The 26,508-nt window shown below is 45.7% G+C and overlaps 1 protein-coding gene across 1 annotated transcript in view; it reads right to left on the bottom strand.

The window, feature by feature from the left end:
• The window catches only part of LOC144293815 (uncharacterized), a 174,279-nt gene extending 156,265 nt beyond the window's left edge, over positions 1–18,014 (bottom strand). Inside the window, exon 1 of the mRNA XM_077864960.1 lies at positions 17,493–18,014. The gene's annotated coding sequence lies outside the window, so the exon portion shown is untranslated. The remainder of the gene's footprint in view (positions 1–17,492) is intronic.
• Between the last annotated feature and the right edge of the window lie 8,494 nt (positions 18,015–26,508).

Genomic DNA, 26,508 nt, shown 5'->3' on the forward strand with positions numbered 1-26,508 from the left:
AATTATTTTCAGACTATCCAATCAGAGCAGAGTAAAAAAGCTTCTGAGCTCCTTTTAAAAGTCCAGCTTTAACCCATATATCCAACTGCCTCCCCCACACAAATGAGTCAAGCACACTTTTGAATATAAAAAGCAGAAATCCTCAATAATATATGATCAAATCAAATTTAGCAGAGTATTGCAAGAATAATAAACAGAGGACTCTTGTAAGCAAAGAGCTGAGCTGGGGAAATAGAAATGAGAACATGGTTTACCACTATCTTTCCCAGCTCCCTGGGTGTCATCTGCTTTGTTTACACAAAAAATAGAGTGTCAATTAATCCAAGTAGCTAGTTCAACTGAATGGTAAGATAAGCAGAGGTCTATGAAGACAGTGTGTGTGTGTGTGTGTGCACGCATGTGTGCATGCACACATGCCTATGTGTGGTGGGGGAGGTGTGGGTGTCTGTGAAAGACATTTGATAGAGCTCACAGGATATAAAGCATTTTGTATCATTTTGAACTTAATATTTTCATATAACCTTATCTTTCATAAAGATCATTTGAAAAAACTGACCACCACTTCTTATGGATCTACCACTTTTGACTAAGTAATCTGTTATTGTGAGGCATTCAGGCTTCTCTTTTTTAATGCTAGAAATTACATTGCAAAGAACACATTCCTGCCTCGTATTCAGTCCACATTTCTGATATCTCCTTAAGACGTGCTTTTACAAGTAGAATTATTATATCAGCTACCTCAACATGTTTTGAATTCTTTATATTTAAAATCTTGACACATTTAGCCCAAATATTTTTTATATAAATTTATTTTTTATTGGTGTTCAATTTGCCAACATATAGAATAACACCCAGTGCTCATCCCATCAAGTGCCCATCACCCAGTCATCCCCACCCCACCCCCCGCCCACCTCCCCTTCCACCACCCCTAGTTCGTTTCCCAGAGTTAGGAGTCTCTCATGTTCTGTCTCCCTTTCTGATATTTCCCACTCATTTTTCTCCTTTCCCCTTTATTCCCTTTCACTATTTTTTATATTCCCCAAATGAATGAGCCCAAATATTTTTTTTAAAACTGGCATCATTTTATACTTCTACCAGCAAGACAAAAGCACACTCTTTTCACTATAGTCTCAGCAGTGTTTAAGTTTCTCTTTTCTTAACCTGTGTTAAGGCAATGGGTTAAAATGGTATGTCATTGTTCTTTTAATTTGCCACTGTTTAAACAGCGATGGTAAACCCTTCTTCCCAGGCCTGCAAGCCAGTTCCTTTGCTGTGCATTGGCTTTACTCGAGGAAAGACAAACCCTGAATTCTGCTGACTTATAGAAATCTCTCTACAGGGTGATTTTTTGCAGTGCCAAGTCTCCAGCACGTGTGCTGTGAGACACACAGGCTTGGGCTGAGAGCTAGAAACCCGAGTACCTCTTTACAAAACCACTTTCATAATGACCAGCCCTCTGAATAAGCCAAGAGAAGGATAAAGTGTAAAGGCCATATGTGAGGTCTCTTAATTGTCATAGGACTGGAAACACTATTACACTTGTTTCTAATCTCCCCATTCTCTGTTCATCTTTCTCCTTTTAATTTTCCTAAATGGCCCAGCCACTGCTGCTGAGGAGAAGGTATTTAATATGGGTGAGGATTTAGCTGTTCCTCCAGGAACAGGCTGGGCCACTACTTTTCAAATGTCATCTTGATTTGCTGCTTCCCCACTAAGTAAGAGACTTAATAGGGCTTAGGGGATGAATCTGGAAACAAACCTCCCTAATGAAATGGCCTGGGGCCTCACCCTCTGTGATAGCTCTGGGGACAGCTGCCCTGGGAACAGGAGCTAGTGACAGGGAAGGAGTCTGGAACCTGAAGGGCTGTCCTCACAACCCCTCCTAGACCCCTCACCCTGGCTCCAGCCATTCTGAACAATATCAAGGTTCCCTGATCTGCTCAGTTTCTCTCTTTCTTCTCTTTATCCATCCCCACCCCCCAAATGCCCATTCACGCAGAACCCTGTACTTTCTACCTGTGCTCATCATGGTAGATGGATTTATCAGTCTAGATCTACCAGTTAACTTTCCATTCCTCTTACATCTGGTCCCAATCACATTCTTTGAGAACAGGGACAGGTCTTCTTTGCGGAGATACTTGGTGTTGGACAGTGCTGGTTCCCAACATTGCTCAATAAATAACTGGGTGACTCTTAACAAGACCCTTAACGTGTTTATGTTACAAGTCAGTTATGCCTCAGTTCTCTTATCAGTTAAGTGGGAATGCAAGTCCCTGTTGTGCCTCCCTTACAGAGGTATTTGTGAACCACCAACAAAGGGCTGCGAACAGTTTGCTTTCACTTAGGTGAATGTCTCAAGTATCTGAACAAAAACACGATGGGATCTAGGATCAGCCTTGAGCTCTGCCTACCAAGCCATGCACCCTGGCTCATTATCCCTGTCAGGCTCAGGGTGTCACCAAAGAGGCGCTAAACAACAAAGTGGCAGAGTCATTTGGCCATTGTGCCTCAGCAGTTGGGTGGCCATTGTCGCTGGCTGCCCAACTGCTAGCCCCAGAGGGTCCTACCAGTTGATGTGCTCCAACCAGCAGGCTGCCTAAACCACAGCCCAGAAGTGCTGTAAGCATTTTCATACTCTAACCCCCCGCCAAAAGCTGTTGACTCTCCTTATCCCCCATAAATGGGTCAGGCTAGGGTTCCCAAATGCAGTGTTTGCTACCTCCAGAACCTACAGAAGCCTACCAAGCACTGTATTGTTTTTGCTGGAAGGTGAGAGATACAATAATTATCCTTTGGTAGGGTCATTCCAAAGGACAAGCCTCTGACCACTGAACCTGTAAACATTTCACAGATATAGAAGTCCTTGTGTCAGGCAAAATCAGAGAGGGAGACAAACCACAAGGAAACAAACTGAGAGTTGCTGGAGTGAAGACAGGTGGGAGGGATGCGGTAACTGGGTTATGGGCATTAAGGAGGGCATGTAATATAATGGGCACTGGGTGCTATATGCAACTGATGAATCACTGAACTCTACCTCTGAAACTAATAATACACTATATGCTAATTAATTGAATTTAAATAAAAAGAAAGAGAAAGAAAGAAAGAAGAAAGAAAGAAAGAAAGAAAGAAAGAAAGAAAGAAAGAAAGAAAGAAAGAAAAGAAAAGAAAGAGAGAAAGAAAGAAGAAAGAGAGAGAGAAAGAGTAAGTCGGTCTTCATAGGATTTATCTCCAAATACACAGAGAAGACGCATCATGCCAGCACCTCCAATGTGCCTGCCATTTCTTGCTCATCCAGTTCAATTAACATGTCATCAATCTAGTGAGCAAATGTGACATTCATCAGAATGTCCAGAGAGTCCAAGTCCTTTGTACGATATTGTAACATAAAGTAAGAGAAATGACATCATCCTGGGGCAAGATTGTAAATGCATACTGCTGTCTGTCCCATGTGAATCCAAATTGATTCTCCTCCTGCTTCACGATGGGTATGGAAAAGAACATGAGTGCCAGATGGATGTGCATTTTTCACCTGCTGGCTCAGCAACTGCAGTGGGGCTACTTCTTGGTGTTAAAATAAAGACTATTCAAGACCAAAATTTGGTGGCTGAGTGCAAAGGTGTTACTGTCAAACAGGTAATGTGATCCAGCACAAATCATAGGTAAAAACTCTTAGAAAGGAAGTACAAGGAAAGAAATAAGGGAAGCTCTGTCAAAGCCAACAGACTGAGTTGATTCTGTCCCTTTTTAAGAAATCAACATCTCAGTGAAGATAATTAGGATTTTCTGTTATGTAAGCATCAAAAATGGTCTGCTGTAGGTATATATGCAGTACATGTTTCTAGATTTTAACATCCAGGTGCCTCTGCTGAGTATCTGCTGTCACTACCTCAGGATTATGGCGTCTTGCTGTCTGAGTCAGGTTTATGTTACCTGGTCAGGTCTGTCCAATATCAACAGGCTAGGCTGACCAGCTAGTTGGGCAGGTCAGTTTACCATTGGTTAAGTATGGGTAGTCCACTGTTGTCCATCAGAATACAACAAGATGCTGTAGATACCAGACTGATGAATTAAATAGGGATATTATGTCCTTTAAGTCTTTGAGGGTAACACAAATGCCACCCCTCCCAGGGGATGAGGCATTTTATGTCCTGTCTTGACAGGGGAGGAAGGCAGTTTCAGAACCTTCCACTTGGCTTTTCCTACTATAATCATTCTTACCCCTCAGGTTAAGAAATTAATGTGGGGGTTCTGCAAACTGCCCAGCAAGCCCATTCTAATTGCATATTTGGCACCTGGGGCAATGACCTTCTGGTGATCCATGGGTTCAGTGGACCCCCTATGAGTTAGATCTGGGCCAAGACCCATTTATCCATGGACTTTATATGCTTCCATTCTAGGGAAGCCACGATGGCTCTTTGGGTCTCTGGGTTTCAGTGTCAATTAAGACTCAGTGAAAAGTCTAAAAAAATTTTCAGGTTCTGGAAAAATCTGAGTATTCTCTCCAGTGCACCTGGCATGGTTACCTGAGCAGATGAGCTTACACAACTTTGGAAATGGTCCAGAATAATTCTCACTAAGTACAGTTGCTTCTGAGTTGCTTCCTTCCTCAAAGAAACCTCTCCTTGCGAGCTGCCCATCTGTCTTGTAAGGAAGACCGTGGTCCTTTAACCATCTCCGTATGTAGTATTACACAGGTGGAACCCTCCCGCTCTGCTGAGATTTTGCCTCTAGTCTCACTAGTTGTGCCTACCTTGCTTCTGAGACTTAAGAACTGCTATTTGGCCTCTACGTTTGAGATCCTCTCACTTCTCATCGCTACAAGGGAGTCTGGTACTGTAACAGCAGCTCTTACTAACATTAGTCCTGGTCCACTGAGCCTCTCAGTGATGCTGACTCAACACATTCCTTATCACTTGAGTAAACAAAATGTCCTCTTGGCCCTCCTATGGAACATAGCTGACTTTTCCCAACCTTACATAGTACATCCACCCTCCTCTCTAGGTCTTTTGACCCCTTCCACCCTGTCTGCCACAGCCATCTGTCGTGTCTATTTCACTGTGTAGGCCATCACTTTTGCCAAGTTTCCAAAAGCTACCCCAGTAGCATATTAGCACAGTCTCCTGGGGTTCTTGCCAGGATGCTAAATCCTGTATGCACTATCATATCAATAAACTCTCATCTGTCTCGTTCATTTGGGGAATATAAATAGTAGTGAAAGGGAATAAAGGGGAAGGGAGAGAAAATAAGTGAAAATATCAGTGAGGATAACAGAACATGAGAGACACCTAACTCTGGGAAATGAACAAGGGGTAGTGGAAAGGAAGGTGGGCGGGGGATTGGGGTGATGGGTGATGGGCACTGAGGGGGGCACTTGACGGGATGAGCACTGGGTGTTATGCTATGTGTTGGCCAATTGGACTCCAATAAAAAAAATAAAATAAAAATAAACTCTCATCTCTCCAGCTTTATATTCTTCCTCCCCTGATATAGCACCTTGATCCAACCTCATGCACACCCTCCCAACTCCTTCCATTCATATAACAAGTTAGGCAGAGCCTGCCCTCCTCAGCAGGCCAGCACCTCCCCAGTCTGCTCCTCTGGGATTTGATCCTTGCTATTGGTCTAGTTGCCAGGAAGAGAAATGGGGATAAAACCCAAGGGAGTTGAGCATTGTCTTTTTGTGTGTGTGTGTATGTAAGTGTTCAAAGCAGCTTTATTTGTAATATAAAAAAACAAAACCCAGAAACAACCCAAATGTCCATCAACCCAAATGTCACTGGACAAACAAATTATGATTATCTACACAAAGGAATACTACTCAGCATAAACACTGTCTTATAAAGTACCTGCCTTGCTTTATTTGAGGTCTTTGTGTGATCTTCAAACAGGTAGTGGGGTGGGGAGAAGACTGCTGTCTTCCAATAATGGAGATTGGGCTACCTCTGCCAGGCATGTTTGGAGGACTCTGGGAGTTCAAGATTCTCAGTTGCATGTACCCAGACACTCCCATCTCAAGTGCCTTAGACTTGTGCGCAAGGCTCACTGGAGCTGGGAATGCAGCCCCTGAAGTCTTGCTACTTTCATATTTAAGTCCAGTTTTCTGCCTTGGCTGTATAAGATCAGTGTTTCCTTAAACAAAACCAGCCAGGCACTCTTGTCCTCCCATTCTGCCTTAAATTGGTGATTTGTTACCCAGAGCCCACCATCATCTGTCCTCAACAAATCAACGAGCTCAGCAGCAGCCACCTAATTCTGCAGTGTTCATAGTTGTTGCCATTTCTTTCTTTCCCTCAAATGCCAGAGATGACACAGCAGCCCGTAGCTGCTCCCATCAGCATCTCGTCCCAGTTCACCAAGGTAGGAGCCGTAGCAACTACACCTGTACGACACACCAGGAGCTGCGCGTGCTCACCTCTCATCCACAGTGGGATCCCAATGGCCAGCCACCTGGTGAGTGATCACATTTTAGAGCCTGATTCTCAGAACCATTCTGGGTACCAACTCTCATAGATTGGACTCCCCAAAATCACTCTGAGACAGAGAACTGTGTCCAGAAGTCCTACTGGGGGTGCCCCTGAATAAGATACGAGTAGGAAGTGAAGAATGCAGGACTGGGCAGAGGGAGAAGCTGGCCCACACACAGTTCAATCTGCAACTGAGGCCTCAGGTGATCCTGTTGGCTGGGCCTTGGTGTCCCCACATCAGCCAGGTATTGGCCCACAGGCTGTCCCTAGGAGGGGCTGTAACCTTTAGGTAGGGCAGTTTTCAGGAGTAGAGAGCAGGGTTCAGTCGGGACAAAGCTGTGGGCCATCAGCAGTGATACTTCCAGCAGTTGGGTGATGGGAGTTGACACTCCCTGGAGAAGCAATCTGAGCAGAGCACCATGGTGCCCACGGTGGGATGGCTTGTTATCATGGCTCCAGGCTCATCCCAGTTTTCAGCTTCCTTCAGTCCATTCCCAAAAGGCCCCACCCTCACTGTGGACTCCTGGCACCAGAGGCCTTGGCCAACCTACCACAGGATAACTGCCTGCATGGCATTGGGGACAGGTGGGACTAAGCAACCACCACTCAGATGGGGATATGAGCATCCCCTGCTCTGAGTCAAATCCTGTGTAGAACAGGAATGAGGGACAGGACTGTGGGTCTCAGTGTCCCCTCTCACCACACCTAAGGGTGAACAGAAGCTGCCTCCACTAACCCTCCCTGCAGAGCTAGCAATACAGGATGTGAAGATTCAGGCTAAGGACCCCTCCTCCACTGCCCATGAGTGACATCATCCGGGCTCTTCCTTCACTGTCTCCTGTGGCGGCACAGGTCCTGCCCTTCATATGGCACATGACGCTCTGCTAGCCACCAAGCATGTGCATCCACCTCACCACGGGCCCTGGCTGAGTGCCCTATATACCACCTCATTCAGCTCTTGCAATAGCCTTTTCAGAGAACTCTAAAAAGAGTCACTTCTAATAACAAAACTGAGATTCAAAGAAGCAGGGTGTCACGGCTGCAGCTCTCGAGGCCGTGCACAGCAGAACCAGCATTTAACTCTCCGCTCTCTACCCCCCTCTCCCCACGATGAAAACCATCTGGTCAGCAGGAGCCCCTGGGACAGCCATTGTCACCTTCCTTCTCTGTCGGATCCTGCCTCGCCACCAGCCAGGCTTGGGAAGAGTTCTGCAGAACACTGGAGCCTGGTTTAGGAGCCCAGGGGCCCTGCCGGGGTGACCACCGTCAGTCCATCTGACCCCTACACTGTTCTCTCTTGGCCCCCCAGTCTTCACCTGGCCTGCCCCAAATCCTGCTCAGCCTTTGAGGTTCAACTCCAGGATCACCATCCTCAGAGGCTGTGTCATCTATGCCCACAAAGCACTTGGGCTTCTCTCTACTCCAGCCCGAATCATACTTCTACCCCTAAACCAGGCTGTGAGCTACAAAAGTAGCTTGTAGCTCCTGGCCAGGAGAGAGAGGGGCTCCAGGACACTTGCTGAGTGAACGGGTAGGAAAATGTGTAATCCCTCCTTTAAGGTTCTCTGTTCCCTACCTAGTAATTGGCATGGTGGTTGCTGACCACCAGCTCACTGAAAACAGAGGTTGGGTCTTTCTTCAGGCCTTCCCCAAAGTACTGAGCACATGCATGAAGGAGGGCACCCACTACATGCTCGACAGCCTTTGGAGAAATACTTAAGGACACCTCCCGCATTCAGAAAATGTGCTCAGGCTTCCCAGGGCACAGCAGAGATGGCTACTGCTTTTAAAATGCCTCACATCAAATAAATAAGTAAATAAGTAAGTAAATAAATGAAAAAATAAAATAAATAAAATAAAATAAAATAAAATAAAATAAAATAAAATAAAATAAAATAAAATGCCTCACATCTTGATCTTTGCATCGGTGGATGCTTTGAGCACAGGTACCCAGCCCGGCTGCTTCTCTGCAGGTCAGAGCCGTGCCTGATGGAAGAGGTGGTGGCAAAAGAGCAGTGCCAGGCCTCAGGAGTTCATGTTGTGTTCGCCCTGACCAGGGATGCGACTTCTATCTGGAGATGCTGGCTCCTGGTATTTGTGCTGCTCCTCTTTAAATGACCTGAGACCTTGCATCCTGAATCTGGTGTGTGTGTGTGTGTGTCTGTCTGTCTGTCTGCCCTGGGGCATCTCCAGCCCTTATACCCACTCCCCTGTCAACCCATCCTGCTGACCCACTGTAGGCACCAGGCTCTATTCATATTTACAAAGACAAAGCCAGTTGAGCTGCCCTTCTGTACCCAGGGCATGAGGTTTTAAAGGAGGGACAGTGACTATTCATGAGTGTGCTCAACTGAGCCAAGAGGCGCTCACAGCCCACTGGACTCACTGATCCTCCTGGTTTTCACTGACCTCAGTGTGGATCCTTAGGACCAATGTCTGCCCCACGCACCTCCCTGGTTTGAGAGTGGGATTCAAAGACAGAGTTAAGAGCCTAGATCAAGAAGGACTACTAGAAGCAGCAGAATGTTGTAGCCACCCTTGCCTATACCTGTAGGCTCTATATTTCATAGGAAACACACACACACACACACACCTGCCTTCAAACTCCTCTGACCTATCTTCTTCACCCAGATTTTGGCACCCCTCACAAGTGCCTACTTGCTCAGCCCAAGCCAAGGGTGCAGTTCAGGGGTGTTCACAGGGGATCGTGCAGCAGTGCCTATCATTCCCAAGAGTAATCTCTGTCCCCCCAAATGGCTCCTCCCTTGCCTGCCTGCCTTGTCTGGGTTAACTGGAGCACCTGACATGTACCAGGCTCTATGCCAGGGATTTTAAACCCACAATATAATTTAGCACTCAAATGAGTCTATGTATTAACTCTGTTTTACAGATGAGAAAATTGAGCCTTATTGAGAGTAAACAACTTGCCCAAATGCACACAGTGGTGAACCCAGGATTCTAAACCCAGGTCCTCCTGACTTCAGCCTCACTCTCTCTGGTACACTAATTACATAACTGACCAACACTGCCTTCTTGTGCACAGCCTTCTTCTACATACCTCTTTACTCCCCCTCAGTTACCAAAGCCAGATGACAGTCTTGACCTTGACCTCTCCCTCACCTTGTCAGCCCCTGAGCCCTTCCCAGTACCCCTCCAGCCCCCTCCAATCAGTCCCTTCACTCCATTCCCAGTGCCCCTGCCTGGGAGTCCTCACCATCACAGGGTTCCCATCCCAATCTGCCCTCCTCCAACCTTCCAATCTTGTATCCACTCCCTACAAAATTCCAAACTTTCTGCTTCTCTGTCATGCCCTACCCCTTTCCAAGTAAGATTTGCTGTGTCACACCTCTGCATATGACAACTGTGCTGCCTGCAAATTCCTAGTTATTCTTGGAGACCCAATTCAAATGTCACCTCTGCTGAGAAGCCCTCCCATACAGGGAGAGATGCTCCTCCTTTGACCCCTTAAAGTATCCTATACTTAGCCCTCTTTTATGACCTTTGTCACTTACTAATGCAATAGTTTAGTGTGTACATGTGTCTCTCCCACCACTCTCTGAGCTTTCTGAAAGCAGGCACTCTCTCTTATCTGTCTTTGGTATTTTGTCTTGTGTGCAGGCATATGAGTGTGTGTGTGTGTGTGTGTGTGTGTGTGTGCGCGCGCGCGCGCGTGTGTGTTTAACCTCAGGTGCAGAGGACTGGATTAAAATGCTTCTCAGTTTCATAGTAATTCATTATCACTGGTCCATGAAGGCCTCCTCCTCTCTTTTATCTCCAACCCCACCCTCCTCCCTAACTCCTGTGTGTCTCTGTATGCCTAGTGCCTGACACAAAGCACAAAGGATGCTCAGCAAATGTCTCTGGGTATGGGAGATGGGTGACAAAGTAATTGTGCATCCCACTTAATTCCACTCCTTGATGGTTTCATTGGCCAAAGTGAAAAAGGATAGGGGTTAGTAGCTACGGCCTAGAAACCTCAACTTGCCAAGAAAATTAGAGTTACCAAAAGATTACATCTTCCCTATTGAGGGCTTGGCTATTGCAGAGAGAAATAAAAGGCAATATACACATTAGAGACCAGTTTATCATTTGGAGACTGCAAGGTAAGATTCTCAATGCAAATTTAGTTCACTCTTAACAAGCCAAAATGGATCTCTCAGCCCTTCATCCAAAAGAGCATCATCCTACCTGTACTTCTATGGTCAATGAATCTACAGCAAAGGAGGCAAGAATATACAATGGGAGAAAGTCTCTTCAGTAAATGGTGCTGGGAAAATTAGACAGTGACATGAAAATGAGCAACTTTCTTACACCATACACAAAAATAAATGGATTAAAGACCTAAATGTGAGACATGAAATCATAAAACTCCTAAAAGAAAACATAGGCAGTAATTTCTTTGACATCAGCTGTTGTAACATTTTACTAGATATGTCTCCTCAGGCAAGGGAAACAAAAGTAAAATAAACTATTGAGACTATACCAAAATAAAAAGCAAAGGAAACCATCAACAAAGCAAAAAGGCAACCTACTGAATGGGTGAAGATATTTACAAATGATATATTCAATAAGGTGTTAATATCCAAAATACATAAAGAACTTATACAACTCAATGCCAAAATAATAACAATAACCTGATTAAAATAGTCAGAAGACATGAACAGACATTTCTCCAAAGAAGATACACAGATGGCCAACAGACACATGAAAAGATGCTCATCATCACTTATCATCAGGGAAATGCAAATCAAAACCACAACAAGATATCATCTCACACCAGTCAGAATGGCTAGAATCAAAAAGATAAGAGATAACGCTTGTTAGGAAGGATTTGGAGAAAAGGGAACCCTCATGCACTTTTGGTGGGAATGCCAATTGGTGCAGCCACTGTGGAAAAGTTTGGGGTTTCCTCAAATAAAATTAAAAATAGAAATACTATATGATCCAGTAATTCCACTACTGAATATTTACCCAAAGAAAGCAAAAATACTAATTCAAAAAGATATATGCACTCCTGTGTTTATTGCAGCATTATTTATAATGGCCAAGATATGGAAGCAACCCAAGGTCCATCAATAGATAAATGAACAAAAAAGATGTGGGATATATATGGAATATGTAACAGAATATTACTCAGCCATAAAAAAAGAATGAGGGGGCACCTGAGTGGCCCAGTTAGTTAAGTGTCTGCCTGAGGCTCAGGTAATGATCTCAGGGTCCTGGGATCAGGCCCTGCAGCCAGCTCCCTGCTCTGCGGGGGTCCTGCTTCTCCCTCTCTCTCTGACCCTCCCCCCAGTTTGTGCACTCTCTATCTCTCCCAAATAAATAAATAAAATCTTTAAAAAAAAATGAATGAGATCTTGCCATTTGCCACAACAGGATAGACCTAGAGGGTATTAAACTAAGTGAAATAAATCAGAGAGAAAGACAAATACCATATGATTTCACTTACATGTGGAATCTAAAAACAAAACAAATGAATAAACAAACAAAAAGCAGAAAACAGACCAATAAATGATTGCCAGAGAGGTGGGGGATGGCAGAAAATGAATGAAGGGGAGTGGAAGGTACAGACTTCCAGTATGGAATAAATAAGTCACAGGGATGAAAGGTGCAGCACAGGGAATCCAGTCAGTGGTACTGTAAAAACCTTGTATGGGGACAGATGGCAGCCATACTTGCAGTGATCTGGAGCATGATGTAGAGACTTGTTGAATCACTATGTTGCACACCTGAAACTAATGTAACATTGTGCGTGTCAACTATACTTCAATTTAAAAATATTCCCCCAAAAAAGATATATTTAATATTTGGAAGATCTACATGATTCAATGAACCAATGTGTTCTAAATGACCAGTGGATAATATTATGAAATCATGCATGGATAAAGATTAACAAAATATACACAATGAACCAATATATTTTAGTACAATAGTGTACAAAGGAAAGTACAGTTACACGGTTTCAGGTTCCACATGACAACTAGCCTTTGAAAAACTTTGGCTGGTCAAGTTTTGGCACAGGATTAAAGAAAGGTTTTACAATTTGCTGAAAAAGGTATTAGATATTTCTCCTTTTCTAAGTATAAAAAAAGAGACAAAAACTTTTCTTCCTTTGAGAAAAGGGGAGCAGTCACTATCCTCCCCACAGTCACCTCATAGGCCATACCCTTCCTTCAAAGATCTGCTGTTGTCAGGGATCATTTGGAATCGTCCCCTCAGACAATCGTCTGGAACACTTCTTTGGGACAATTCACTGACTACCCGTAAGATCACGATCAGAATTTTGAGGCCACAACTCCCTTGGGAACAAAAACACGTTCCAATTTAGTCACTGCAATAGCATGGCAACTTTAATTTAATCACTGTGATAGATGACCAAAAAACTTCACAGTTCTTCACTTCTCCTTGTATTCGTATCTTTTGCCCTCTGACTTGCTTTGGCCAATGAGATGTTAGCAGAAATAATGCACAGGCTTGAAATGGACTTGTGCACTGAGGTTTCTTTTTCTTTATACCCTACCATCACCATGAAAATATGCCCCCAGCTAGCCTGACGGAGGATGAAAGACAAGTCAAACACAGCTGTGTCCCCCAGATATTCAGGTGAGGCCATTCTTGATCAACTGTCATCCAGCTCTTCCCTAGATATCTGAGCAAGCTCAGCCAAGATCAGCTGACTACAGACACACGAGCAAGACCTGCCACGATTATCCAGACCCAGCCCAGATCACCTGAATCCCTGCAGGGTCATGAGCTAAATGATATTTGTTGTGGGCCTGAGGTTTTCCTGGTTGTTTCTTTTGCAGCAATACTGTGGCAACTGGTAACTGACACAACTACACTCACACATACACTTCATTTTGCTGAGCTTGAATTGACACTGGGACTTTCTAAAATCCAAATCTGCCCTTAAAGACAAAGATTTGCCTTAGAGACAATGAAATGAACATGTATTGGGTTCTGAAGGCAGTCACATAGAAGAAACCCCCCAAAATCATGGAGCAATGGAAACATTTTTTGGAGTAACTATAGAGCCCTCGGGGGAATTATCTTTTAAAAAGCAATGTAAGTGCTGGCATATTTTCCCCTTTACCTGTGGTCCTATCTTGTATCTTCTGAGAGTTTCCTAGTGTGGGTGCTGGAAGTGACTGTACATTTCTGGATGGGGATGGTTCCATTTAGAAGTTATGTGAATTCAGTTAATGGATGTTACCATTTCTAAACCATGGGCTACTGTTTTTCTCTTTGGAAATGCTAGATGCCTATGGGTATCTACAGAGAACTGCCGGATTTGTGGGAAGTTTTTGAAAATCCATGAACATACTACTGGGAATCTCAAACAATCATTATCTCTGGGATTCTGGGTACAAGTGGCAGAAACCAAGGCATATGTTTTCCTTCCTTACCCTTCCATCACACATAAAAAGATAAGGTTCTTGTGACCTACAAATACAATCTGCAAATATTCAAAACCTGTCTTCTGAAGATAGGCAGAGTTTGCACTTTTAAGTGTAAATGGCTAAAGGGTCTTTAGACTGAGGAGAACCACATATATGCCAGGCTGCAGCCACATTCAGTTGGCCCCTGGCCACCAGGCAGCTGCCCCCAAAAGCTGACTTGGTGAGGCCTTATGCCCCTAGGCCAGGACCTGGACCATACCCTAGGAAGAGGGGATGTCCAGTTCTTGAGGAGTCCGGGAGCCCTCAGATAGAATGCTGGTGGAGTCCTGTGACCAAGCACATGGGCTCTGAAATTACAGCCAGTCTGTTCTGACCTCGCCATTCACCTGCTGTGGGGTCATCAGGCAGTCACCGCATTCTTTCAGCCTCAGTGTCATCAGCTGTGATGGGAACAGTGACTCCCTGTTTGGAGGGCTGTCAGGGCAGTTGAGTCAGAAAATGAATGTGGAGGCTAATTCCTGGAGCACAGCAGATACTCAGTAAAGACTGTTATTTGTGAATTATAGACAGCAAAACTTGGCTTGGCTGGGGTGGGAGCCGTTTCAAGCAACTGAAACCAATGGTGTTTTCAGAACAAGGCAAAGAACTGCAGGATATGTCCTGTACCTAAGGACCTGCCAATTGTGTCAATCGACAGGCTCCCCCTTCCGTCTGCCCAGCATGTCCCCACTTGCCTCTTGTCCACTTCTCAGGAGGCACAGACTAGGAGAACAGCAAAGCAAACAAAAAACACACTCATTTACAACTGTGTCTCAGGTAGGAGTAAACTTGTTCTGAATTAAAGTCTGAACCCATAGGGTGCTTGTGTGGTTTAGTGGTTGAGGTCTCCCTTTGGGTCAGGTCGTGATCCCCAGGTCCTGGGATTGAGTCCCACATCAGGCTCCTCACAGGGAGCCTGCTTCTCCCTCTGCCTATGTCTCTTCCTCTCTCTGTGTATCTATCATGAATAAATAAATAAAATCTTAAAAAATAAAAAATAAAGTCTCAACCTGCAAGAACTGTGCCCAGACCTCAGACATGTACTTTGCCTGTTCTACTTCTTTCCCATTTTGGGGACTACTAGTGCACTACCATTTTTTAAGCACTTATTACATACCACGCACTATGCCAGGCACACCACAGGTATCATATCATTTAATTCTCACAAGGGTATTTTAAGATACATAGTAACACCTCAGTTTTGCAGATGAAGAAACAAGGCGCAGAGCAGGTAGGTCATTTGGCCAATGTCACACAGCAATTAAGTTGTAGACTCAAGAACTAATCGAGGTCTGTACATCTCCAAAGCCCAGTCTCCCACCTGTCTCTTGCTGCTGTGACTCCCACGCTGAACCTTCCAAATAAATGGTTCCATAAGGCCAACACAGCATGCACTCAGAGAAATGAACATGAGCCCTTCCTCATTAGAATTTTAATATTCCCAAAACTTCCAGAATTCAATTTCTACTGCCATCATGTTTGCCATATCCAGATAACCTCTTCTTCTCTCATTATCTTAATTCCCTCTCATCAAATCAATTCAATCTTCCTACTTAACCTTATTTTTAAAGGAAATATTTCATACCACTTGCTATAATTAATTACATTTTAAATACATAAGTATTAAAATTTAAAAGTTCATTAGCAGGGGCACCTGAGTGCTGGTGAGGTTAGGCGTCCGACTCTTGATTGGTCTCAGGGTCATGAGATGGAGCCCAGTGTTGGGTTCCATGCTGGGTGTGGAGCCTGCTTAAGGTTCTCTCCCTTTTCCTCTGTCCCTCCCCTTCACTCATGCATATGTACCCTCTCTCCCTACAGTCAATCAATCAATAAAAGTTCATCAGCATAGCACTTAAAATCAGCTTGTACACTGTAATACCTTATTACGTTCTGCTATAAACATTATTTCTCATATTAATATACATATATACATCCATTAATATACATATACATATGCATATAACTTTTCATTATGAGTTTTTTCTTTTTATTATGGAAAGTTTCAAAAACAAAAATAGAAAGAATGATATAATGAACCCCTGTGTACCCATCACCCAGCTTCAACAACTGTCAGCTCATGGCTGGCCCATTTCATGTGTATACCAACCCACTTCCAATTCCCATATTATTTTAAAGCAAATCAAAGACACCATTATCATTTCATTCATAAACATGTCATTTTTGATAACAGCAAACATTTGAAGAGCATTTGCTGGATGTCAGGTAGGTACAGCATGACAAACACTCCTACATCTTTGATCATGGGAGACACAATCACAGGAGACCTATTATTATCTCCATCTTATAGATGGTGAAACTGAGGCACAGGTACAAAAGCAACTGGTCCAGGGCCTCCAACCTGGTAAGCAGCAAAGCTAGCGCTTGAGGCCAGGTGGTCCATGCACTTAGCATCTCAGGAGAGCACAGCCATTTCTAGGCCTGAGTGAATGCAACATGGTCCTCTCCCCCACAGAACTGGCCCAGAATGAGTTCCTGGCAGTTCATGCACAGAACCTGTCACCTCTACTGGCCTGCCTCATCACCATCAACATCAGGTTACCTGGAAGGCACTGCTCTCCTGGAGACAAGAGGCAGGAAGGGTGGACCCTGAGGACCCACACCCACACCCCCTGAGCCTCTGCCAAGAGCAGAATACTGGCCAGTGTACAGGATGTGAGCCTCCAATCCCCAGGGCTGAGGGAAGAGAAGACAGAGTGTGGCAACTAGGTGATGCAATATGCAAGTCAGCTTTTGACTATCATTTACAACTTGACACCCACTGCTATTCCTTTCAGTCTTCGGTGTCTTCATACCAGGTGCTGATTTCTCCAAGGCCTGGTTTCCTGGGAATGTGGCTGCTACTTAGGTTGGCCCTAATCACACTGGATCAAGCAGGGAAGAATGCTTTCTGTCTTGGTTGAGACCTTCCACACCCATTTGTGTTTAGCAGCATGCAGGGTCCTGGTTTTAAGAGGGGGTGGAGGGCTTAAATGTCTCCAAAGGTTTCTGAGACCTGGGATTTCTCTAGAGAGAAAGGGTGATGATCTCAGGGTAAAGAAATCAAAAGCACATGTACTGTCTTTTTGTGCATACAGAGTGACTTTAAAATGAAGAGAGGAAAGCGTTAGGAAAAAGTTTTGAGTTTTTTTGACCGCACATTGGAAAAATGCAGCAAGACCCCTTCCAAATCCAAAGCAGAACCATGTCCTTCCATCTCTGTGGGACTCTCTTCTGGTCTCCCTGGACTTCCAAGGGTCCCCAGTCTCAGCACAGCACCCCCATCAACCTCCCCCTGGGAAGCAGAGGGTCTCACAGCCACCTTCCCCCTCCCAAAAGCCCAAGGAAGGGTGCAAAGAAGACCGTGCCAAGACTGGAAATTCCCCTTGCAAAAATCTTCTCTTTTTGCTCATCTGTGGTACCCAACACAACCATCTCCACAGGCAAAAACATGGTGGACCCTTGGCTGGCTAGATTCCATTAGGGAGCAAGAAGCTAAATAAGTTCAAAAGGACCTCCAGGAATGCATGCTTGTTGGTAAGGCCGTGCAGAGACATGTAGGTGCTCAGCCATGAGGAATAGCTGTTACCTTCTGGAGGCCTCTGCAGCTCCAAAGTTCTGACAGTCTTATGACCCAGTCTTCTTCTGTCTCCTCCTGTTGCCAAGCTGTTCTTTCAATAGCTCTTGCCACCAAGTATCCTGCTGTCTCACAGTTTCTAAGAATCTCTTGACTTCCACCTTTTCTCTGCCTGCTTTCCGGCAGCTATTCTCCTTTCTGGAATCCACAAACGAGAGGATCTGATTGGGTCCCATAGCCGCAATAACAAATGTTGAGTCTCTATTGGACAGCATCCTACAACAGACCATCCATCCCACAGACCACTCATTAGCCTATGAGATGCCGCCTTTGGCTGAGCCTCCATCTCTGGTCCAATCATGTGACCAGAGGACAGAGACACATAGTTCAGCTCTAGGCAACCTGTGCAGGAGTTCCCTCCAGCCACTCTGTTTAGACCAGGGACTTCAGAATGGGGAAGAATGGGGAGTACCCATGAGCCTCCTATTTTACCCCAGGCCTTGAAACAAAAGCTCAGTGGTCCTGGGTGGAGTATCAGAAGCTAACAACAAAGCCTGAGCCTGAGGGAGGCACCCACATATGCATGAGTGTGTGTGTGTGTGTGTGTGTGTGTGTACATGTGTGCACACGCGCACAAAAAAGCAGGGCTCAACTTCAATTAGATTTGGAACTCGGCTGGGCCTTTTAAATCCCGGCTCTCATGGAGGCCTCTGCTTTCCAGGAAGTTATTCCCATCAGCAGTTGTTTCTGCAATCATGGTTGTTATGAAACCCTTTATTTTGAAAACACATTTCAAAACAAGGCTTCTTACGCACTCAGCTTTCTCTGGTCCGTTAGGAGCAAAATGGCGCAGATGTTTCCCTGTGGCCCATACCCTGGTGTGTTATCCCCGCAGGCCATTCAAGTCCCAATTCATCTTGTAGTCACCACAAAAAAATGCAGAGGCACACGGTGGGGGGATGCACGTCAACTCATCCCAAACACCCCCCTTCAGCCGGCTCCCTGCCCCACACGTGGCTGAGCCATGACACAACAGCCTGGTCTTCGGAGAGTAATTCATTATGTAATTAATTTTTTTTCATCAAAGTCAAATCTCTAAAGCAACTGCTGAGATAATACCAATTAGGAAACACTAACAGAAAAGGAGCTGGCCCTGACGTCAGGGCTCACGGCTGTAAGAGTTTACATGACTTGTCAGATTCTCATGCCAGGGACCCTGACAGAATGCTGGGTAAGAAACAAACAGCACATGCTCTTTGGGCTGGAATGGCCCTTTCTGGAGCAGCCTTGTTCCCACAGGCCACACTTACAAAGGGCCTGGGTGGAGTCATGGAAAAAAAAATGGACTTTGAGATGAGACCAGCATGAATTCTGATCCCTACCCCGATAGTTACCAGCTGTGGGACTCTAGGCAAGTCAACCCCTCTAGACCTCAATTTCTTCATCAGAGGGATGTTTTTTATAACCCATACCTCCCAGGGCTGTGTGAGGGTTAGAGACAGGACGCATAAACATTGGGAATCAGTGCTGGTACATAGTAGGTTCTCTATGTGGAAGCTTAGTGCCATTACCATCTGCTTTCCTACTCCAGCGTGAGTTTTGAGGCTACTGGCCCCTCAATGGCATGGTCTGCCCAGGGGTCTCAGGTCAGGCAGAAGGCTGAGATGTAGACCATTCCTCTCTTCAGACCACTGAGCAATTACCAGCTATAGAAGGCACCTCCCACGCTTCCTTAGTCCCATTCATGATGGAGTTTGGTTCAGAAAACTGCACCGAAGCCCCTGCTTTTAAGGTGCTTACTCTGAAGGGAGGCATAGACAGGTAATCCCAGCACTTTCTGATCAGGGCAATGAGAGATGTGTGTATTGATGCTTTGGGGAGCACAGAAGAGGCACCAAGGATAGCTTCTAGGTCCAGGACGTAGGAGCACGCACAGGACCAGGTGTCCAGCTACAGCATTAAAGGGCTCATGCTTCAAGTGTGTGTTTAGGAAGATGACTCAAGCCACAGTGAGAGAGAGGGACTGCACAGGTGAGACTCAGGATCTGGTGGCCAGGGGGAAGGCAGAGACAGCCATTCAAGGGAGGAAGGCAGCCTGGTGGCCTACTGACAGCTGGCCCAGCTTATCTTCACTCTGGAACCAGAAGTGAAAACCAATTTGACAAATGGAAAAAGTCTCATATCCAGGAATCATGTTACCTCTGAGGCAAGTTGGATATGCCACAGCCCTTCCTCTGGCCTCTCTCCTAAGGCAGGTTCTCTCTGAGGCCCCACGAGCTCAGCCCTGGCTGGGCCCACGACATAAGTCCAGGCTGCAGCCTATCACACTGGGCGACAGGTGGAGTTGGGCCTGAGGAAACAGATGGGAAACAGCACAGGGTGGGCTGCATCTGATCCAACACAACCTCTCAGGTGGCTGGGCCATCTACCCTGTCAGGGCCAGACCACAGCTTCTCCCGCCTCCAAACGACACAAGGTCCTCCTTGCTTTCCCCACACATGCCACTACTATGGATGTAGGTGTCAGGACCGCTCGTGCCTGATGACAGAACTGCCACTGCTAGCCATCCAGGCTGTCCACTGGCCACCTGTGGCCTCGGTACTGGAAACCAGTTCCCTTGTGTCAATCTTCATGACTGGCCACCAAATGACTTCAGCCCCTCTTGGACAGAGGTCCCCATGAGTGCCCCTAACCATACCCAGATCCAGGAAGGTTGCCATAGTGACAGGGAGTGCTACTGGCCAGGACTGAGAGGCCTTGGGGAAAGTGTCAGGTTACTGAGCCCTGATGGAGATGGAGCTGGGGTGGAGGCAGCTCCTCACACTCTCCAACCCTGCTCTCAACCGCAGTGCTGTGGAAAGGGCTATACCATGGCCTGTGTGAAACCAAAGCTGTCTGCCTCAACTTATGATTCAAAAGGAAAATGTGCTCAATTGTCCCCCTCACGTACACCCCTTTAGAAGCAGAAATGTATAATTTGTACACTGTAGACATTAGAGAACATATAAGAAACAGTGCCTGGTCTGTGCAATTTGCACACACACATACACACTCCAAAAGCCAGTCTTTCCCAATCGCTCACTTCTGACCTTTGTTCTTACCCTTCCTCCAACACAGACAACACCTTTCCTTGCTGTGAGTGCAGGACAAGACTTAGCCTAAGCTGTCCCTCCTACCCTCCAGTCCACACTGCCCTCTCTCTTCCCTAAGCTGCCAACCAAACCAATTTCTGATAACTTGATGCCAGTTGTTGGTCTCCTAATGTGTCCAGCATGAGAGCCCCATCAACATTTATTCTAAATTTGTTGTACCTCCTCTTCCCCACTCAGAGCCCAGCACAGGGCCAGGCATATAGTAAGGCACTCCATGCAGATTTTCCTGACATCTAACTGCCAAATACCAACACTTTTCAGTACCCATGTAACAATTTAGAAAATCTCTGAGAACAGCCTCGCCAGCAGGACCCCAGCTGCTTCCTGGGAGATGCAACAGCTTTTTGGTGCCAGAGCCAGGGGTCAAGAAAGGGCTCTGAGTGCCTCGGGAGCCTAGCCCCAGTGACATGGCAGAGCCGTGGAAATGCAACTGAACTTGCCCAGCACCAAGTCCCAAACCACTCACCACTGAATCCGGCTCCTGAGTTCAGACAGATCCTGAGGATATGTGCCAAGGAGCTGGCAGTGGCATCCAACAATCCCAGCCAAGCTCAGGTTCATGAGATGGGCCATTAAAGAAGGGGACTCATGAGAGCAGAATGGGTACCCCATGGAAGGGGAGCCCAACATCCTTGAAAAGGGTGGCAGCCTCAACCAGACCTCTCTGGCCATAGTCCTCTTTTCAGTCACTTGGGTGGCCACCACAGGGGCCTAGTGGCCACTGGCCTCCATTATCACCCCATTTGCTCCACACTGTGAGTTCTTGAAAACTGAAAGTTGCCCATAAGATGGAGCCTAAACTCCTTTGGCTTGTACCCTGTATCTCTAAGAGCCTACCTTTCTGTCCTGCCTCCATCCACTTCTCCTCTCTATAACTCTAGCCTCCCACTACATTGAACCAGGGCCTTCATTGAGCCATGTTCAATCTTGTATCGGGACTTTTGCAAAGGATGCACATACACCCAGACATGCACAACTTCACCGGACTACCTCTGTCCCTGTATTCTTCTCAAATGTCCTTCCTGAGTCCCCAGGTTGCATTAGATGCTCCCATTTTTGCTCTCAGGGTCACCCATGCAACAAAACCCTGCCATCAAGAGTCAAGCTCATAGGGGTAGGCCCCTTCCCAGAATGGATGACTGGTAGGCTATGCTGTCATAGATGACAGATGGTCAAAAGCATAGTATCTGTGTGCCCAGGTCTATCTTCATCAGGCTCAGAGAACCAAAGGTACTGGCTAGTGTGGGCAGGCCAGGTTACAGGGGCTCCCTATTCTTGGAGTTAGGCACCATATCCAAAGTTATTCACCACTCCTTAGGCCATTTCCTCCTGCCTACAGTGGCTCTGGTCAAGTTCCTGTAGAGTTTCCAGCCAGTCCCTATGAGAGTATAATCAGAGCCCAGAGATTAGTGCCCACCAAGAACCTGGCAGACTCACAGCCACTGATAGGAAAGGCCAGAGAATATTCTGGAAAGACATTCCAGGGCTAGAAATCCCATGTGCTATTAACCATTTGTGGGAAGAAGAAGAAGCTGCAGGTCACGCCAACACCAAGTCATCTCCTTGGGCTTCTAATACAGCAGGGCTCTCTAGGAACACAGTAGCTACTCAGCTGATCCAAAGGGACAGTTCTACTAAACCTCCTACCCAACCTACCACCAAGGCAGTAGCCTTAGCTCCAGGGGGTTCCATGGTGTACATGCCTCAGAAGAGATTCTTCTTCCTGACCCATGGGTATGACCTAGCCCTCCCCTGGACAGGAGAAAGTCAGCCATATTGTTTTACCTGCCAAGTTTTTATCTGTAGCAAGAACCCCCCACACACACACACACACACAAAGATGTTTCCTAAGCCTTCCAATGACCAAAATGGAGCCCCTGTGATGATTAATTTTATGTCAAATTGCCTGAGCGACAGTTCTCAGATATATGGTCAAACATATGTCTGGATGAGGCTGTGAAGATGTATTTTAGGTAAGGTTAACATTTAAATCAGTAGACTCTGAATAAAGCAGATTACCTTTCATAATTCAAGTGGGCCTTATCCAGTCAGTTGAAGATCTTAAGAAAAAAGTGACCTCCCCTAAAGAAAAAGGAATTCTGCTGGCAGACAGTCTGCAGCCTCGAACTGAAACATCCTTCTTCCCTGGGTCTCTAGTCTGCCAGCCTACTCTACAAATTTTGGACTTGCCAGCCCTCACAATTACATGAGCCAACTCCTTAAAATATACATATTTATATATGTGTTTGTGTATGTGTGTATATAAGCGTGTGTGTGTTCACAAATATATATATACATATCCATCCCCTGCTGGCTTCTCTGGAGCATCCTGATGAAAACAACCTATCACAGGTGATGAAGGCCTGGCCTCCAGCTTGGGTACCATGCAGGGATGATGTTGCTCTCATGGAAGGGCCATCACCTTCTGGGTTCTACCTTAGGCATCATTTTCTAAAATGTATGTGTGTACATGTACATACACACACACACACACACACACACACATAATACCCCCACCCTACCTGGGTAACCTTTAAGCCCTTATTCACTCCAAGACACCTGCAATAAGTCCAAATAATATACACAGTTGGAAATGGGTACCCCAAGCCAGCCCTCTCTCAGACTAATTTACAGATGGCACCAACCTCATTATGGGTAGGAAGTTAATTAAGCATTCTGCCTCTTGCTGAGTATATTTTCTTGAACATGTGATTTCACCTCTCTGGCCTCAGCTTCTTCTTCTTCTGGAAAATGGGAATAATGATAGCACCCATCCCCTAGGATTACTGGAGAGTTAACCAAGATAGAGTGCCTAGCACAGCTCCTGACTACTCCCCAAAATTTAATATTGTTCTCACTTACAGTATGCACACACACTCCCATCCTCACATTTATGCACGCAAAGACTATTAAACAGAGCTTGTGGGCAGCCCGGGTGGCTCAGCAGTTTGGCACCTGCCTTCGGCCCAGGGCGCGATCCTGGAGACCCGGGATCAAGTCCCACGTTGGGCTCCCTGCATAGGGCCTGCTTCTCCCTCTGCCTGTGTCTCTGCCTCTCTCTCTCTCCCTGTGTCTCTCATGAATAAATAAAATATTTTTAAAAATAAAAAAATAAAAATAAAAATAAACAGAGCTTGTGGTTTTCTTCATGGAACTCTCAGGAGAGTTCACCCTTGCTTTCATTTTTTTTTCACCCTTGCTTTCAAACTAACTCCTATACATGCATAGACTGACAGCCATTATCTCTTTGGTTTGCACTATATCCTGGGATACAGGATAGCTAAACCCATATGCCAGGTGACAAAAGTGAAGCAAAGGTACAGCATGCAATACACTTAATTTGGTGATGCTGCTGGACCTAGAAGTTGCAGCTCCAGGCTCCAGCTCCTGAGCACCTGCTATACTCCCCAGGACTCTGCTGGTTCCTATTGGTTCCACTCTAGCAGATGAGCATGTGAGGCAGCCTGTGCAGACACAATCCTGAGATACTGACCTAGCAGGCCCCTCCACCATGAGGGAATCTTTCCTCACTTACATCTCACCTGAGACCATTGTGCTCTCTTTCAGACTGCCTCTTTGGGCTAAAGAGGAGCTACCACCCTTGGCCAAAGCCATGTCTAGTTTGCTGCCTGTGTTCTCTTTCAAATATACAGAACTCCCATTTCTTTCTTTTCTTTCCTCCTAAGACTTATTTTCCAAGATTCAGACTTATAATCTGCCCTACTCAGAATCTATTTAGATTGAGTAGCACAAGGACACGAAGAGATTTAACCGGGAATTTTCTCTTGGCAGCCATGTCTAAAGATCTCAAAACACCAGACAAAAGAGGTTAATGTGATGTTGGGGAACTGGATCAACTGGAAATATAGGATGTGTCAGAAAGACACTGGTATGGGTAGTCAGAGACCTTCCTTCTAGTCTTCTCTCTGCCACAAGCCATGTATCCAGGGGTAACTCATTTTGTCTATGTGTGCCTTAGTTTCTCCATCTATGATATAAATGAGTAAGCCGGATAATTTCTAAAGTCTTAAATATCTAGGATTCTCTTGACATATAGGTGTATCCTCATATCTTTATACATAAGTGACAATTTACATTAAAAACAAAAAACATAAAATTTTGTCATGACTGCTACTCTTACCCCAAGCCTCTGGCAAGTATCATTGACTGGCCAGAGCATTCTTTCCTCCTGAGCCAAACCCAGCCTCAGAAGCCCTTTCAACATGGCACTCCAGTCGCCACTACCAACCAGCATTAATACGCAAAATAAAATTTCCATTGGAAACATTCAAGATTCTGCAAGTTTGCCCCCAGTCTAAATCCTCCAGTACTGCCCACCCAGAGTGTGGAACTTGTTGGGGTTCTGCACCCTTTGGGCTGGGATTTCAGGAAAACCAACCAGTCTCCCACAGATGGGTGGGCCATGAGGAGCACTGGACCTGCTCCAGTCACTCTATAACTCCCTAGAGTGAGGTACCCATGTCCTGAGCCCATTGGAGCCCTGGAAGATGTCTCAGAGGTAACTTCTATCCTAAGGAACAAAGAGTGGACTGAGGCATTGCAAGACCCAAGCCAGGAATGTCCAACACACACACACACACACTCCCCACGCAGCTCAGGTATTCATGTGTGCACACTCACACACTCTGAGAAGAGCTTCTGGATACAAATGACCTGCAACAGTGCCATCTAGTGGAGGCCGGGGCTGTCCTGCCCTCAGAGGTCCCCCTGCTGAGCCCAGAGAGATGATCTCCAGATCCTGGAGATTTTCCTCTGCCCCAGAAATAAGCAGAAAAAAAATAAACAATGATGTCTACATTGATCTCTTAGGTTGGGTGAGATGGAGACAAGGATTGGGGGAGGATGGAGGTTTACAGTTCAGATCACCTCCTATCTTCCCCTCCAACTGGCTCACACCAGACCACCTCTGGCCCCAGAAGAAAGTCAGGACTCCCAGCATCACCTGGGCCACTGGGAAGCTGCCCAGTGGAAGGAAGCAGCCCATAATGTAGTTAAGAGGTAGCACAAAAGGGATTATTTTGTTTTGCTTTTGAAAGGATACAAGGGATATTTCATGGCATCTGATGGTAGAAAGTATAGGCAGGCCTCACAGGAACTAAAGTCACATCTTCCATATCACTGGGGCCAAGGAAATGTCTCTGTCTCTCCATCTCTGCCTATGTCTCTGTTGCTATCTCCCTTTCCCACTCCCACCTCCACTCCCACTCCCCACCCCCACTTTTTCTACTCAATCACCTGCTTGCACATAGCCCCAACATGGCCAACCAGAATCTAGTCTTGGCTCTTGACACTCCTCTCCTGCCAGCCTAACCACTACCATAGCCTTTCTCTGTTTCTTAGTTCAAATCTCAAGAGAATCTGATTTTTTAACCTAGCCTATGATTTGGTTCCTCTGGAGTCAGATGACCTTCCTTATCGAATCAGCTATGGACTGGCCCTAGGGGGTTGGAATGGGGAGGGTACTTAGGATTGGGTCATGTGACACAAACAGAGCAAGGAGAGTGCATGACGTGAGAAGGGAGTGGAAACAGGAGGAGTATGATAGATATAGACACATGATTGACAGGTAAGTAGATAATGGGTGTAAAGATATTTCATGCAGCATTGTTTATAATAACAAAAAAATCATTCTTCTCACTCACTGGTTCCAAATTTATTAATTCACTATGTATTCACTGAGCATGTGCTGCTTTCCAGACTCTGAATGGAACACAAGACAGAGGCAAGGAAGTCTAGCCTCAGCTCAAAAAATTATGCAATCATGGCATGGATAGAGGACTAAGCCGTAAGCAGCTTCTCAACAGGGAGGTGCTAGGCAAAGGCTGGCAGATAGTTCCAGAAAAGAAAAAAAATAA

Source organism: Canis aureus, chromosome 22 (assembly GCF_053574225.1).
Source record: "Canis aureus isolate CA01 chromosome 22, VMU_Caureus_v.1.0, whole genome shotgun sequence".
NCBI classification, from domain to species: domain Eukaryota; kingdom Metazoa; phylum Chordata; class Mammalia; order Carnivora; family Canidae; genus Canis; species Canis aureus.